Here is a 15,791-nt window from a genome sequence, read left to right as displayed (position 1 = left end):
TGTGTTTTAGCCATACAAACATACAAACACACACTCACCTCCACACACTCCTAATCTCTCACAAACATTCACACACTATGGTATAAGCAGTTCTAAAGAGCATATTCCCTTTTTGACCCTTTGAGCATTTTAATATGAATATTCTGCTAACACTAGGTAAAGCCTCACAACAGCTTCACTTCTTGTGGCATGGATCCCAAAGCATGGACTCTTTCTTTAAGAATGCATTTTTGTCATGATTGCATCAAAGAAATACTGAGATGTTCATGTTACATATCTCATAGGCCGTAATGTAATTTACCATATTTTACCAGCCTAATCTTGGTGTTTGTCACAACTTAATGAACACAACAATCACCAGCCTAATATACATATATTACAACTTGATCAGAATTGAAAGTCTCAGTTGTAATTTTCAGTTGCTGCCACTATAAATTACAACTGAGGCTGTCATTTCTGCTTAGTGTGTAATAGTAATAATAAAGCATATGTAATTAAAAGGTAGGGTGCAGGCAGGTCAGAATTGTAGTAATAGAAATTGCAGAAGTGAACAGAAGTTAATACGTTAAACCTATTGAAATTCTGTTCTACCTTTTCTAAGATTTTGTAGATAAAAGGGTGATTGGATACATTTCTATATGGCAGTTGCTAAAAAAAAGTCCTCTTTATATGGAAAAACTTTAATTTGTTTATATAAAAGATTTATTTTATTAAGTCATGAGAGTTGGATGCAATTAACCATTTATTTAGAGAGGCAGGCAGACAAATTCAAATTCAGTCTAAATTTAAAACAAGAAACAGGTAGAAGTCAGTATGTGTTAATCAGAATGCAATAAGAGGCACACCTGGGGACTGTCATGCGTTCTTCAACCAATGTTGTGTCAGTCAGCTGTATGGTCTGGTCTTTATTAATAATCAGGTCTGTGCTGAACTTTTTGAAAAGTTTACGATGACCTAATGGGGTCAAGGTTTCGTCAACTATCATGAATATTACTGTGAATCACACATGAGAAGACAAAGGTTCCTCTCAAGGTTCCTGGTTCCTCTCAAGGTTTCTTCCTCTTATCATCTCAGGGAGTTTTTCCTTGCCACTGTGGTCTCTGACTTGCTCATTAGGTATACTGTAGGGATAGGTAGATATGTAGTATTTTAAATTAATATATTTAATTTTAAACCTTAATTGTATTTATGTATTTATTTATTCATTATTATTATTATTATTATTTATTTATTTATTTATTTATTTTTCTCTCCCTCTTCTGTTTCCATACTTCTGTAAAGCTGTTTTGAGTTCTGGCTCTCACTGTGGTTTTTCTGGAGTCCCAAAGCTTTAGAAATGGTTTTATAACCTTTTCCAGACTGATAGATCTCAATTACTTTCTCTCACATTTGTTCCTGTATTTCTTTGGATCTCAGCATGATTTGTCAGTCAGGTCTTATTTAAGTGATTTCTTGATTCCAACCTGGTGTGGCAGTAATCAGGTGTGTGGCTAGAGAAATTGAACTCATGTGTGATAAACCTTATAATAATAATAATAATAATACATTTTATTTAAAGGCGCCTTTCTAACACTCAAGGTCACCGTACAAAAGAAGAAGAAAAACAACAAAAAATATAGTTATACAATACTTAGATAGAAAAAAAAATTGGACCAACATTACAAATCATGATCTAGAATATGCTAAACTAAACAGATGAGTTTTAAGCTGAGATTTAAATGATGAAAGAGAATCAATATTACGGAGCTCAGATGGAAGTGAGTTCCAGAGCTGAGGTGAAGAGTAACTGAAAGCTCTGTTCCCCATCGTTACAAGACGGACAGAGGGAACAATGAAATGAGTGGAAGAAGAAGACCTAAGAGTGCGAGTTGGTTTTGGAGTATGAAGAAGATCAAGAAAATATGAAGGTGCAAGATTGTGGATAGCTTTAAATGTTAGAAGAAGAATTTTATACTTGATACGAAAATTAATGGGAAGCCAGTGTAGCTGTTCCAGAACAGGTGTAATATGATGGATAGAGGGAGTACGAGTGATAATACGGGCAGAAGAGTTTTGAACGAGTTGCAGCTTATGAAGGGTTTTGTGAGGAAGCCCAATAAGAAGAGAATTACAGTAGTCAAGCCGGGAGGTTACTAGACTGTGAATAAGAGTGGTGGTAGATTGAGTGGTGAGAAAGGAACGAAGCCTATTGATATTTCGAAGGTGAAAGTATGCAGCCCGAGTAACATTATTTACATGTGAGGTAAAAGAAAGGGTACTATCAAAGATGACACCAAGACTCTTAACCTGAGATGAGGGAGCTATGAGAGATTCATCAATGGAAATAAGAAAATTAGAAAATTTGTTAAGCACAGTTTTTGTGCCTATAAGGAGAAATTCTGTTTTATTGCTATTTAGTTTAAGAAAATTTGCTGAAAACCATGATTTTATGTCAATGAGACAATCAGAAAGAGCAGATGGAGGGAGTTTGGAATGTGGTTTTGTGGAAAGGTAGAGCTGGGTGTCATCCGCATAGCAATGAAACTTAACCTGATGTTTATGAAAAATATGACCAAGGGGTAAAAGGTAAGTAATAAATAACAAAGGGCCAAGAACAGAGCCCTGGGGAACACCAGAGGTAACGGAAACTACAGAAGAGGTGAATGATTTTAGTTGAACAAACTGTGTGCGATCAGAGAGATATGAATGAAACCATTTCAGAGGCGTGTTGGTGATGCCAATAGTGGAAAGCCTGTCTAAAAGAATATCGTGGGAAATTGTATCAAAAGCTGCACTCAGATCAAGGAGAAGGAGGATGGATAGTAAACCAGAATCAGCTGCTCTAAGCAAATCGTTTGTGACTTTTAATAGAGCTGTTTCAGTGCTATGAAATGGGCGAAAACCAGATTGGAATTGTTCATATAGATTATTGCCAGACAAGTGGATATGAAGTTGAGCAGCAACAACTTTTTCCAAAATTTTTGAAATGAAAGGAAGATTAGAAATAGGACGAAAATGATTAAGGTTGTTGGTGTCCAAACCTGGTTTCTTTAGAATTGGAGTTACAGCAGCTGTTTTGAAAAGAGAAGGAACAGCCCCAGTGGTTTAAATAATGTTAAATTATGTTTAAATAAGTTATGTTTTAACAGGGGGGCAAACACTTTTTTACTTTCCCTTAATAATAAAAATCTTCATTTAAAAAATTCATGTTGAGTTTTCTTACAGTATGTTATCTTTTACTTGTGTTAAGACAGAAAACTTACTTGTTGTGAAGACAAAGGCCCTAATGAGCTGCATAATGAACCTTTCGGGTAAGTGTGTGACTGAGAGAGGAGTTACAAGAAAGAATGTGAGAACAAAATAAATATGTATATTTTTTGTTTGTAGTTTATTTAGAATATTTAACTATTACACAAAATAACTTTAGAAGTTAGTAATAACACAGAAGACACAATCAGGGCAAAACTTTGAACGATAAAAAAGGGTGTAAGGTTTGTAGAAGCCCACTAACCTACTCTGTCACATAGTACTCAGAATTATACAGTTATACATCTTTGTGCCACTCTAGGAAACAGTTCCTTTTCAGCTGAACACACAAGTGAACATCACCTCCCTGGCATTTCCAAGGCATTTCCAAGCACACAGGTCCGGATTTCATGTACCGAGTCATTCCTGTGTCTCGGGGGCATGCATGTGATTACCTGAATACCCTCAGTTCATTTGCATATGAACAGCGCGCTCAGAGGGAGGCAGGAACACATTAGCTATAATTAGGCGAAACAGGAGAAACCGGACCACTCCTTACTTTCTTATGGATTACATAAAAATAGATTATTTGTTTTTGACTTGAATTCGCTTATTTAAAAGTAGACATTTCAAGCTTTCCATGCATATATTTATCTTGTATTTGAGGCAAGTATTCGCTGAGATTCTGGTTGTTTTATTTATGTATCTGTGAAGAGTGATGACAGAGACCGAGATGGCAGAGAACGCACTCTGCATATTTTCTTTATTCTACAAAAGGACAGTGATTTGTTGTTATTATGTGTGTATGCATATAAAAGTAGACCCTTCACAGATTCAATTGATGTATTGCTCTTATCTGTACGATCGAAACTGAATGTGTAATTTAAGTTAATTTCGGCCTTAACAGGAGATTATGCCACAAAACGCATAATGATGATTTGAAACATTAAAGTGTGACAAACATGCAAAAATATACAAAAATCAGAAAGGGGCAAACACTTCTTCACACCACTGTAGGTGTCGGTACAGTGCTGGAGTTATTGCAGTCTTGCTTTTCTCGGGGTTTGTGCCCATTTACTTTAAAGGTGTATATGGCTGCCATAGCTTTGAACAACAAACCTGTCCTCGAGGTGTCCTTGGGTAGGCATGCTCTGGTCTCTTGCTTTCTTTGTGGTGTCAGGCGGCTGAGATCTTCCTGCAGACCGCGCCTTCCTTCCTGAGACCTCACTGTGGTCCTGGAGGGGATGCTGGAAGCCCAGTTTAAGCCCATGAAGTCAGCCTCTGAGAAGTTTCTGACCCTGAAGATGGCTATGCTTCTAGCCTTGGCCTCTCTTAAAAGACTGTGAGAATTTCAGGCCATGTCGATCACCCACACATCCCTAGAATTTGCTCTGCATTTGCTTTGTCCAGAAAGGGCCTTGAGGACTTATGTCTATCGCTCATCTAACTCGTCATCCTTGTTTGTCTGTTTTGGGACTCAGAACAGTGGAAATCCGGTTTCCACGCAGCGCCTGGTACACTGGGTAGTGGAGGCCATTACTCAGGCCTATGAGGCATGCGGTCTTGCCTCACCTCTCGGGATCAGTGCTCACTCCACTAGGGGTATCGCCTCGTCCAGTGCCTTGGCCAGGGGTGTGATTATATTTAAGGTGGGTTGGTCCTCTTAGCACCCTTTATCAGGTTCTATAACCTGGTCCTGGACCCAACTCCAGGGTTCCAGGTCCTGCAGGGCTGTTGATGTTCAGTTTCCAGTCTGCTCAAGCTCTTTCATGACCTCTGGCACAGTCAACAAATGGTGTGTGGCAGCATCGGTATTGAACCTAGCGTCAACCCTGATGCAGCATCGAGTTCAATTGAAAGGGAACTACTGAGAAGGGAACGAGATTCTGCATCGCTGGCCTCTCATCCTCTCGTGCTTCCTTCAGACAAATAGAAGCTGGAGTATTGTGACTTGCTGGTGCATAATCACTTTGTCACATGTCCTTATCGAGCCATTGAATTGGCATGTGCACACTGAGCTTCAGAGGCAACTTCCTAAAAGAAGCATTCCCATAGCATCATCCCTTCTCAGTGAACCGGGTTACATACATAACTTAGTGTAGTTTTCTTCACTAGGCAGCTGATAGGCAGTTTAGCTCATACAGACAGAAGTCTGCCAGATTGCTCATGGCCACTTTCATGTTCAAATTAGATTTTTGTTCCACCAAAGACCTGTGCTAGGCTTTTATAAGCCCACTGTCCATTGCACTGTAGAGAGTAAAAGCCAAAATCATTATTGGTAATATAAATCTAGAAATCTCTGAACTTGTTTCAATTTCCCATGCCAACAGCTCTGAAGGGTGCAGTAGTTTTTTAGAAGTTGTGGACTGTTGGCATCTTTTCTTATATGATTCACATGCTTGCTTAGTACTCATTGTATCCTGGCAGTAAGGGTGCCAAATGTGGGCCCTTTTTTTAAATGCCATATCAACAGGTGGGGGGAAAAAATAAATAAATAAAAAATAGAGAAAAAGTAACTGGTAGCTTCTGTGACACCAGTTGGTTTCCACGCAGTCAACTGAGGACGTACAGTACGACTTTCATAATCTCAAAATCATACACTTTTGAAAATGTCAGCACAACTTGGAAACACATGTTAGTCGATGGATTGGCTACATTAAACTGCACCAAGGTGTGAAAAGATCCAGTGATTCCTGCCTTACACACAGTGTTCCTGTGATAGACACCGGATCACCTGTCAAACATGGCATAATTGGGCATGCATGAGTATTCAAGTACTTTAATTAAAAGTAAACAGTATCTCATTACCCAAGTTATGTACTGCTAAAAACTGATTAAAAAGATGCCACCTACAGAACTTTGGTGTGTCAAAATTTCACAAAATATTTTGCACCAATCCCCCAACCTCCAAATTCATACAATGCATCAATCTTTTGCTCATTTAAATGTATGACTTACCGGTCAGAGAGACAAGACTTGTTTAAAAGTCTGCACACCACTTGCAGAACACCATTTCTTAAACCGGATGGATTTCTCACAAGCAAGCTCAACATAGTTTTGGCTGGCTGTATTAATGAAGCTTTTATAACTTTGCAAAGAACAGTAGCCTTAACAATTTAATATTATGGACTCAGTTCAAGAATTAGAGCTTAGCAGGCTTCACGTACTTTCCCTGACAGTTTACACTGCAACCTGCAAAAACAGCGTCCACAACCCTTTAGGCCAGTCTCACATACTGTGGCTATTCACTCAAACATGGAAAAGTAAGCATCACCTTCATCATCTCTAAATACAGGCACTAAACCAAAATGTCAACTAACATCAAAAGCAGGCTGTCTTACCATTGAGGTCAGAATAGGAGCAATCATGCTGGTCATGCTGGAAAAAATTAGTTTCGACAGGAGCAGGGGAGGTTCACATTGTCACAAAGCAGCTTTACTGAAATATAGAAACAAAAGAGAAAAAAGATATATATATATATATATATATATATATATATATATATATATATATATATATATATATATATATATATATATAAAATAAGAATTAAAAACAAGAATAAGAATAAATACATGAATACATACAGTCATATGCAAAACTTTAGGCACCCTTGACAATTTCCATGATTTTCATTTATAAATATTTGGGTGTTTGGATAAGCAATTTCATTTTGATCCATCAAATAACTGAAGGACACTGAAGTAATATTTCAGTAGTGAAATGAGGTTTATTGGATTAACAGAAAATGTGCAATATGCATCAAAACAAAATTAGACAGGTGCATAAATTTTGGCACCCTTTCCATTTTTTTATTTAAGTACTTAGCAAAAGAACACAGCATTCCAAGAAAAACATTTGCTACCCACAGTAAAATTTGTTGGAGGTTCCATCATGCTGTGGGGCTGTGTGGCCAGTGCCGGTAGTGGGAATCTGGTTAAAGTTGAGGGTCGCATGGATTCCACTCAATATCAGAAGAATCTTGAGGATAATGTGGAGGAATCAGTCACGTTAAAGCCGTGCTGGGGCTGGATATTAGATATATATATATAGGCACCTGATAGGCACTGGTGTCGGTGGAAAAGCGTCTGGTGCAGTGGGAAAGGGGGTTTACAATATCCATTCTCCTAGATAAAATAAATCCTCTTGAGAAACGAACTAGGAAAGATCCGGTACAACCGCGACTGACAGTAAAAATAATAGTTCAATTAAAATAATAGTAAAATAAATTAAAAATAATAGTTCAATTAAAGTGGTCAATAGTGACCCCGAGGCAGGGGTGCATTATGGAGAAGGAAAAGAGCTTGTTTACTCCAGCTGCAATTATAACAATGAAGCACAAAGATGCTGAAAAAGAAATCAAAAAGTATATGAGATAGTGGACAAAGGGAGAGCTGCAGTGGCCAGAAGAAGGAATGTTTGATGAAGGAAAGTGTAAAAAGATAAAAGAAAGAGTAGAGTGTTGGGGAGAAATGAAAAGAGAAAATAAAGAGAAAACGATGAGGAAATGGGAGATAGTGGACAAGTTTGAACAGGAAGGAAAGAGAAGAAGAGGGGAAAAATTGAGAGAAGAGCTGGAGAAAGAACAGGAGAAAGAGAAAGCGACAGCCCCACCACCAGGTGAATGTGTGGAGCAGCTCCAACCCCCACCCTAAAATGAACACTACAAACCCAGGTATCATGGTATATAACCAGTGCTACCAACAGAAAATGCCATCCATCCATCCATCCATCCATCCATTTTCTACCGCTTATCCGGGGCCGGGTCTTGGGGGCAGCAGTCTAAGCAGGGATGCCCAGACTTCCCTCTCCCCAGACACTTCCTCCAGCTCTTCCGGGGGAATACCGAGGCGTTCCCAGGCCAGCCGAGAGACATAGTCCCTCCAGCGTGTCCTAGGTCTTCCCCGTGGCCTCCTCCCGGTTGGACATGCCCGGAACACCTCCCCAGGGAGGCTTCCAGGAGGCATCCGAAACAGATGCCCGAGCCACCTCAGCTGACCCCTCTCAATGTGGAGGAGCAGCGGCTCTACTCTGAGCTCCTCCCGAGTGACTGAGTTCCTCACCCTATCTCTAAGGGTGCGCCCAGCCACCCTGCGGAGGAAACTCATTTCGGCCGCCTGTATCCAGGATCTTGTCCTTTCGGTCATGACCCAAAGCTCATGACCATAGGTGATGGTAGGAACGTAGATTGACTGGTAAATAGAGAGCTTCGCCTTGCAGCTCAGCTCTTTCTTCACCACAACAGATCGATATATCGACCGCATCGCCTGTCGATCTCCCGCTCCATACTTCCCTCACTCGTGAACAGGACCCCAAGATACTTAAACTCCTCCACTTGAGGCAGGAACTCTCCACCAACCTGAAGAGGGCAAGCCACCCTTTTCCGACTGAGAACCATGGCCTCGGACTTGGAGGTGCTGATTCTCATCCCCGCCGCTTCACACTCGTCTGCAAACCGTCCCAGTGCATGCTGAAGGTCCTGATTAGAAGAAGCCAACAGGACAACATCATCTGCAAAAAGCAGAGACGAAATCCTGTGGTCCCCAAACCTGACTCCCTCCGGCCCCCGACTGCGCCTAGAAATCCTGTCCATATAAATAATGAACAGGACCGGTGACAAAGGGCAGCCCTGCCGGAGTCCAACATGCACCGGGAACAAGTCTGACTTACTGCCGGCAATGCGAACCAAACTCTTGCTCCGGTCATATAGGGACCGGACAGCCCTTAACAGAGGGCCCCGGACCCCATACTCCCAGAGCACCCCCCCACAGGTCATCACGAGGGACACAGTCAAATGCCTTCTTCAGATCCACAAAACACATGTGAACTGGTTGGGCAAACTCCCATGAACCCTCCAGCAACCTGGTGAGGGTATAGAGATGGTCCAGTGTTCCACGACCAGGACGAAAATCGCATTGTTCCTCCTGAATCCAAGGTTCGACTATCGGCCGAATTCTCCTCTCCAGTACCCTGGCATAGACTTTTCCGGGGAGGCTGAGGAGTGTGATCCCCCTATAGTTGGAACACACCCTCCGGTCCCCCTTCTTAAACAGAGGGACCACCACCCCAGTCTGCCAGTCCAGAGGCACTGTCCCCAACCGCCACGCGATGTTGCAGAGGCGTGTCAGCCAAGACAGCCCCACAACATCCAGAGACTTAAGGTACTCAGGGCGGATCTCATCCACCCCCGGTGCCTTGCCACTGAGGAGCTTCTCAACTACCTCAGTGACCTCAGCTTGGGGGATCAACGAGTCCACAACCGAGCCTTCCGCCTCTGCTTCCTCAATGGAAGACATGTTGGCGGGGTTGAGGAGATCCTCGAAGTACTCCTTCCACCGTCCGAGGATGTCACCAGTCGAAGTCAGCAGATTCCCACTCCCACTGTAAACAGTGTGAGCAGGGCACTGCTTCCCCCTCCTGAGACGCCGGACGGTTTGCCAGAATTTCTTCGAGGCCAACCGATAGTCCTTCTCCATGGCCTCACCGAATTCCTCCCAGACCCGAATTTTTGCCTCTGGAACCACCCGGGCTGAAGCTCGCTTGGCCCTCCGGTAACTATCAGCTGCCTCCGGAGTCCCCTGAGCCAACCAGGCTCGATAGGACTCCTTCTTCAGCTTGACGGCATCCCTTACTTCTGGGGTCCACCACCGGGTTCGGGGATTGCCGCCACAACAGGCACCAGAGACCTTACGGCCACAGCTCCGTGCGGCTGCATCGACAATGGAGGTGGAGAACATGGTCCACTCGGACTCCTCGGGATCTGGTTGAAGCTCTGCCGGAGGTGAGAGTTGAAGATCTCTCTGACAGGAGACTCTGCCAAACGTTCCCAGCAGACCCTCACAGTACGTTTGGGTCTGCCAAGTCTGTCCAACTTCCTTCCCTGCCATCGGACCCAACTCACCACCAGGTGGTGATCAGTTGACAGCTCCGCCCCTCTCTTTACTCGAGTGTCCAAGACATACGGCCGGAGGTCAAATGAAACAACCACAAAGTCGATCATCGACTTCCGACCTGGGGTGTCCTGGTGCCAAGTGTACTGATGGACACCCTTATGCTTGAACATGATGTTTGTTATAGACAAACTGTGACTAGCACAGAAGTCCAAAAACAGAACACCACTCGGGTTCAGTTCGGGGGGGGGGGGGCATTCCTCCCAATCACACCCCTCCAGGTGTCACTGTCGCTGCCCACGTGAGCATTGAAGTCCCCCAGTAGAACGACGGAGACACCAGTCGGGGCACCCCTCCCAGAGACGCCAAGAAGGTCGGGTACTCTACACTGCCATTTGGCCCATAAGCACAAATAACAGTGAGAGACCTCTCCCCGACCCAAGGCGCAGGGAAACGACCCTCTCGTTCACTGGGGTGAACTTCAACACATGGCTGCTGAGCTGGGGGGCTATGAGCAAGCCCACACCAGCCCGCCGCCTCTCACCGCGGGCAACTCCAGAGTAGTAGAGAGTCCAGCCTCTCTCGAGGAGTTGGGTTCCAGAGCCCAAGCTGTGCGTGGAGGCGAGCCCAACTATCTCTAGTCGGTATCTCTCAACCTCCCGCACCAGCTCAGGCTCCTCCCCCCCCCCAGCGAGGTGACATTCCATGTCCCTAGAGTCAGATTCCGTGTCCGGAGATTGGGTCGCCGAGGCTCCCGCCTTCGACTGCCACCATATCCACATTGCACCAGCCCCTTACGGTTTCTCCTGCAGGTGGTGGGCCCACAGGAGATCGGCCCCACGTCGCTCCTTCGGGCAGAGCCCGGCCGGGCCCCGTGGGGTAAGACCCGGCCACCAGGGCCTCGCATGCGAGCCCCAACACCGGGCCTGGCTCCAGGGTGGGGCCCTGGTTGCACCATACCGGGCGACGTCACGGATCTTGTTTTAACTTTCTTCATAAGGGTTTTTGAACCGCTCTTTGTCTGGCCTGTTACCTAGGACCTGTTTGCCTTGGGAGACCCTACCAGGGGCAGAAAGCCTCAGACAACATAGCTCCTAGGATCATTCAACAGAAAATGATGGGCGAGAAATAGAACTGGAAATAACTGGTGGAGAAGTTAAAGGAATTATACGACAAATGTCAATGGAAGAGGGGGGGGGGGGCTGGGAGAAGGGGTGAAGAACAATATGCCCACTTTTCATGGGAGAGCGAACAGCAAGAGAAAAAGGAAGGGGAGGACGAGAAGATGGACTGCCCAAAAGCCCGGGACACTCACAAGCAGAAGATGAGCTAGGGAGAGAGGAGTGTCGGTTTAATTGGCTGTGTTGAAACAAAAACCCAAAGGGATTCAATGCATGATGGGTGGGGGAGTACCCTCCCCAATCATGCCTACAGCTGCACAGTAGCACCTTAGGAGTGGGAATAGTTAAAAATAGTGGTCCAAGCACCATTACTGTACTCTCTGGATACTCCAGCTAACCTTCTTGGACGAGATGTACTCTGCAAGTTAGGAGCCAAAATACACTGTGGGCCAACAGGGGTGTGGATAACACTCCTGGAGATGCTAGCCCAACAGTACCTAGAGGTAAGCCAAGAAGAAGAAATAACAGAATTAGACAAGGTATATTGGATGGAAATCAAAGACAAAGATGCATCAAAGATATGGCAGGAATACTTTGAATGGAAGCCATGGATGAACCACATTCGTTCAGATTGCTTTGAAGCTAGAGAACCATGGCATTGTACCCTAAAATATGATGAAGGGGGGGAAGGATGAAGAGTATGCATCACTGTGGGAGGAAAGACTAGAAGGAAGAAAATTCGTCATTAACATAAACAGCATAATAGTTGGCCAACAAGGAGTAGCTGCGTATGTCATGCTCCCAGAACAGATCCAAGGGTGGTACCAAGTTGAGGATGCAGTCTCCCACATCTCCCTGATCATTGGGCAAGGTTTCGAGTCAAAAGATTTAGGGCCTATGATGAAAGATGCAGAAAGAGTAACACAATGGGACACAACTAGGAACCCCATGATGCATGTGTCAGAAGACAGAAAGTTTTTGAAAATAGACTATGTAGGGATAGAACATGTAGTAGCTACTACCATGCTAGTAAGTCAGCAAACAAAAATACAAGTGAGAGTGGAGGTGGAGGTACAAATGCCACAAATGGCAGATGAGGAAGAGCTGACAGAGAAAGAAGTAGAAGAAGCACTCACTAGAGTCCCTGAACAGTTGTTGACTAAACATGCAACAGATGTAGGATTAGTCAAATCAGAAGCGCTAGCAAAAATACAGGTTAGACCCAATACTCCATTACCCTATCAGAGACAATACCAATTGTCCAAACAAGCAGAAAAAGGAATAGGACCAACTATCAAAGGGCTAGTGGAAGCAGGGGTTTTGATCCCCACAAAGAGTCAGTGCAACACTCCAATTTTTCTGGTCAGAAAGCCCAACTCAGACAAATGGAGATTGGTCCACGACTTGAGACCAGTTAATCAAATAGTGGTAGCCGAGACCCCAGTGATCCCAGATCCACACACCTTGTTATCAAACATTCCAGAGGGAACAAGGTGGTAATCGAACTGTGTTCAGCTTTTTTCAATGTTCCTCTGCACCCTGACTCTCAGCACTTGTTTGCATTTACCTATAGGGGGCAACAATACACATACACGAGGTTGCCCCAAGGGTACTGTGAGAGTCCATCAATATTCAATCAAGTACTGACTAGAGATCTGGTAAATTTACAGATGGAAAATCTTAGGGTTCAATATGTCGATGATCTACTGATCTGTAGCCAAACAAAGGAACAGTGCTTGAATGACCCAATAAAAGTACTAAAAGCCCTGGCAAATAATGGGCATAAAGTCAGTAAGGAAAAGCTGCAATTCTGCCGGAAAAAAGTAATATATTTGGGAAGAGTTCTAGAAGGGACATCACGAAAAATACTACCGGCTCACGTGCAGGCTATACGCGAGGCACCACGACCTCAGACCGTATGACAGATGCTGTCGTTCCTGGGTATGGCGCGATTTAGTAGACCGTGGGTATGTGACTTTGCCTTAAAAGTCCAACCACTTAGAGACATGATAAAAGCCGCAGATCAGACTAAACCCAATGCACAGCTGACATGGACACCAGAAGCATCAGCGGCATTCGAGATGTTGAAATGCACACTAGCATCAGCCCCAGCGCTGGCTGGTCCAGATTACAGTAAGCCATTTTACCTATATGTGTCAGAACAACAAGGGTTTGAATCTGCTGTGCTGATGCAACAACAACAAGGCATGGGAAAACAACCTATTGCGTATTTCAGCACAGCCCTAGATAATGTTCAAAAGGGTATGCCGCCGTGCTATCATGCCATATCAGCAGCTGCATTTGCATATCAAAAAGTTTCTACAATTACGATGGGTCACCCGGTGACCCTGTACACGTCACACGCACTGCATGCATTACTGACAAGTCAGGCCTTTGTAATAACCAATGCAAGGCTTACCGGATATGATGTATTACTGTCGGCACCAGAATTGACGATTGAGAGGTGTAACACAGTGAACCCAGCTGAAAGGATGGTGTTGCCCGGAGACGGGACACCTCATAACTGTACAGAGGAGTCTGAGAAGTTTCTAAAAGCTTGCCCAGATTTAGAATCACAACCACTCCTAGGAGCACAACAAATCTTTTTCGTAGATGGATCATGTTATCGCACAAATGATGGAAATAGAGCAGGATATGCAGTAGTAGAATATGATCTAGTCAAAAATGTACACCGGATGGTTAGTGAGGTGATTGTCCCTCAACCATGTTCAGCACAATTGGCAGAGATAAAAGCTATGCAAGATATACACAGATTCTGCATATGCATATGGGGTATGCCATGTCTTTGGGCCAATATGGGAGCAACGAGGCTTCCAGAGAGCAGATGGCTCAACTATTACCCATGGGCCAGCCATATCAGAGTTGTTAGCAGCCATACAATTACCTAAGAAATTGGCTATAGTGAAATGCAGAGCCCACAAGACAGCTGGTACGACAATAACAAAGGGAAATACCACAGCAGACGAAGCAGCTAAAAAAGCAGCAGTAGGTAAGAGGTGCCTAATGGCAGTCCTAAACGGGGAGGTGCCGGAGGGACGTCCACAAATAATGTCAATTGAGGACATAAGGGACACTCAGGAGACAGCTAGGCCAGGGGAACTAGGGCAGTGGGAAAGATGAGGTGCTTTCAAGGATAAGGAGGAGAGGGATTGTGGGTAGCACCCACGGCATTATTACCAATGCTGATAAAAGAAGCACACGGGGTAGATCACTGTAACAGAAGGGTAATAATAGACACCATCAGGAAGAATTGGTGGTCTCCGTATTTGGCTTGCATGGTGGATAAGGCTTTGAGGACATGTGAGTTGTGCGCAGCAAGAAATGTCAGAAAGCATTTTACAGCTCCAATAGGTCATATCCCAGAACCTAGAGGCCCTTTCAGACACTTAATGATGGACTTTGTGGTTATGGCAGAAAAGGTGGAAGGGAAGCAGTATATCCTAGTAGTAATTGACGTGTTCAGCAGATGGGTTGAGGCAGTGGCCTGCGCCAGAAACGATGCCAAGACAGTAGCTAAGTTCCTATGTAGAGAAGTAATCCCTAGGTTTGGTATCACAGATTTACTGAGCTCAGACAACGGACCTCACTTTGTAAACAAAGTGATTAAGTCCCTTGCACAGGCATTGTGCATCAAACAAAAGTTGGGATGTGTGTACCATCCTAGCTCCCAAGGCAAAGTAGAGAGAGCGAACGGGACACTAAAAGAGAAAATCGCCAAAATATGCCACAGTACCAACTTAAATTGGGTCCAAGCATTGCCACTAGCACTGATGAAAATGCGCTCACAAACAAACCGTACAACACACTTGACACCTCATTAGATGCTCACAGGCAGACCAATGCCTGTGGCATATACACGAGGACCCTATAAGGGCCCATCACTGGAGCAAATGGAAGGCGAAATGTCAAGTTATGTAAAGCACTTAACCCAAATACACAGACTCTTGTATCCTCAGGTGGGCGTGGCGACACACAGAACACCGGTAAAAAAGCCACTTAACCAGGTAGAACCAGGAGACTATGTATACATCAGGGTATTCAAGAGAAAACATTGGAGGGAGCCAAGGAGAGAAGGACCATTCAAAGTGGTGTTAGCTACCCACACAGCAGTCAAGGTTGAAGGTAAGGAATACTGGTATCACCTCAATCACTGTTGTCGTGCAACAGCCCTTGCAGACACAGAGGAGGAACCATCAGCCTCAGACACAGAGCAGCAAGCACAGACACAGCAGCCCTCCTCCAGGAAAAAGCCCACAAGGCAACCTTCCAAGTCAAAAGGACAACAATTGATCAAGAACAACCATGAATGTCTGGGGCACGGCAACAGTCAACGAGACAGACGCCTGCTCCAAGGTCAGGAAAAGACTGGACTATTGTCTATTGAAAAGACTATTGTCACTCGAAGGGCAACCCTACTCCGACGACGAGGACGAGCATGACCCTTATGGTCCTGTGCCGCTGACAGGCCCAGCTGCTAGAACGCACGCCAGAGTTAAAGCACGCACACGAAAAGATGATTCCACAGATGATTCGT

The 15,791-nt window shown here is 44.4% G+C and overlaps 1 protein-coding gene and 1 long non-coding RNA gene across 2 annotated transcripts in view; both read right to left on the bottom strand.

Moving 5' to 3' along the window:
* Positions 1-15,791, bottom strand: part of LOC113646501 — a 201,010-nt gene that overhangs the window by 93,318 nt on the left and 91,901 nt on the right. The gene's annotated exons all lie outside the window — the stretch shown is intronic.
* LOC125141039 overlaps positions 3,423-15,791 on the bottom strand; it is a 30,153-nt gene continuing 17,784 nt past the window's right edge. Inside the window, exons 4-5 of the long non-coding RNA XR_007140381.1 lie at positions 6,567-6,663; positions 3,423-5,472 (exon numbers count right to left, since the gene is read on the bottom strand). This is a non-coding gene — a long non-coding RNA (uncharacterized LOC125141039). The remainder of the gene's footprint in view (positions 5,473-6,566; positions 6,664-15,791) is intronic.

The sequence above is a fragment of the Tachysurus fulvidraco genome, chromosome 4 (genome assembly GCF_022655615.1).
Source record: "Tachysurus fulvidraco isolate hzauxx_2018 chromosome 4, HZAU_PFXX_2.0, whole genome shotgun sequence".
Classification (NCBI taxonomy): domain Eukaryota; kingdom Metazoa; phylum Chordata; class Actinopteri; order Siluriformes; family Bagridae; genus Tachysurus; species Tachysurus fulvidraco.
Note: the sequence above shows the minus strand (reverse complement) of the source record. Positions and strands in the feature narration are given on the sequence as shown.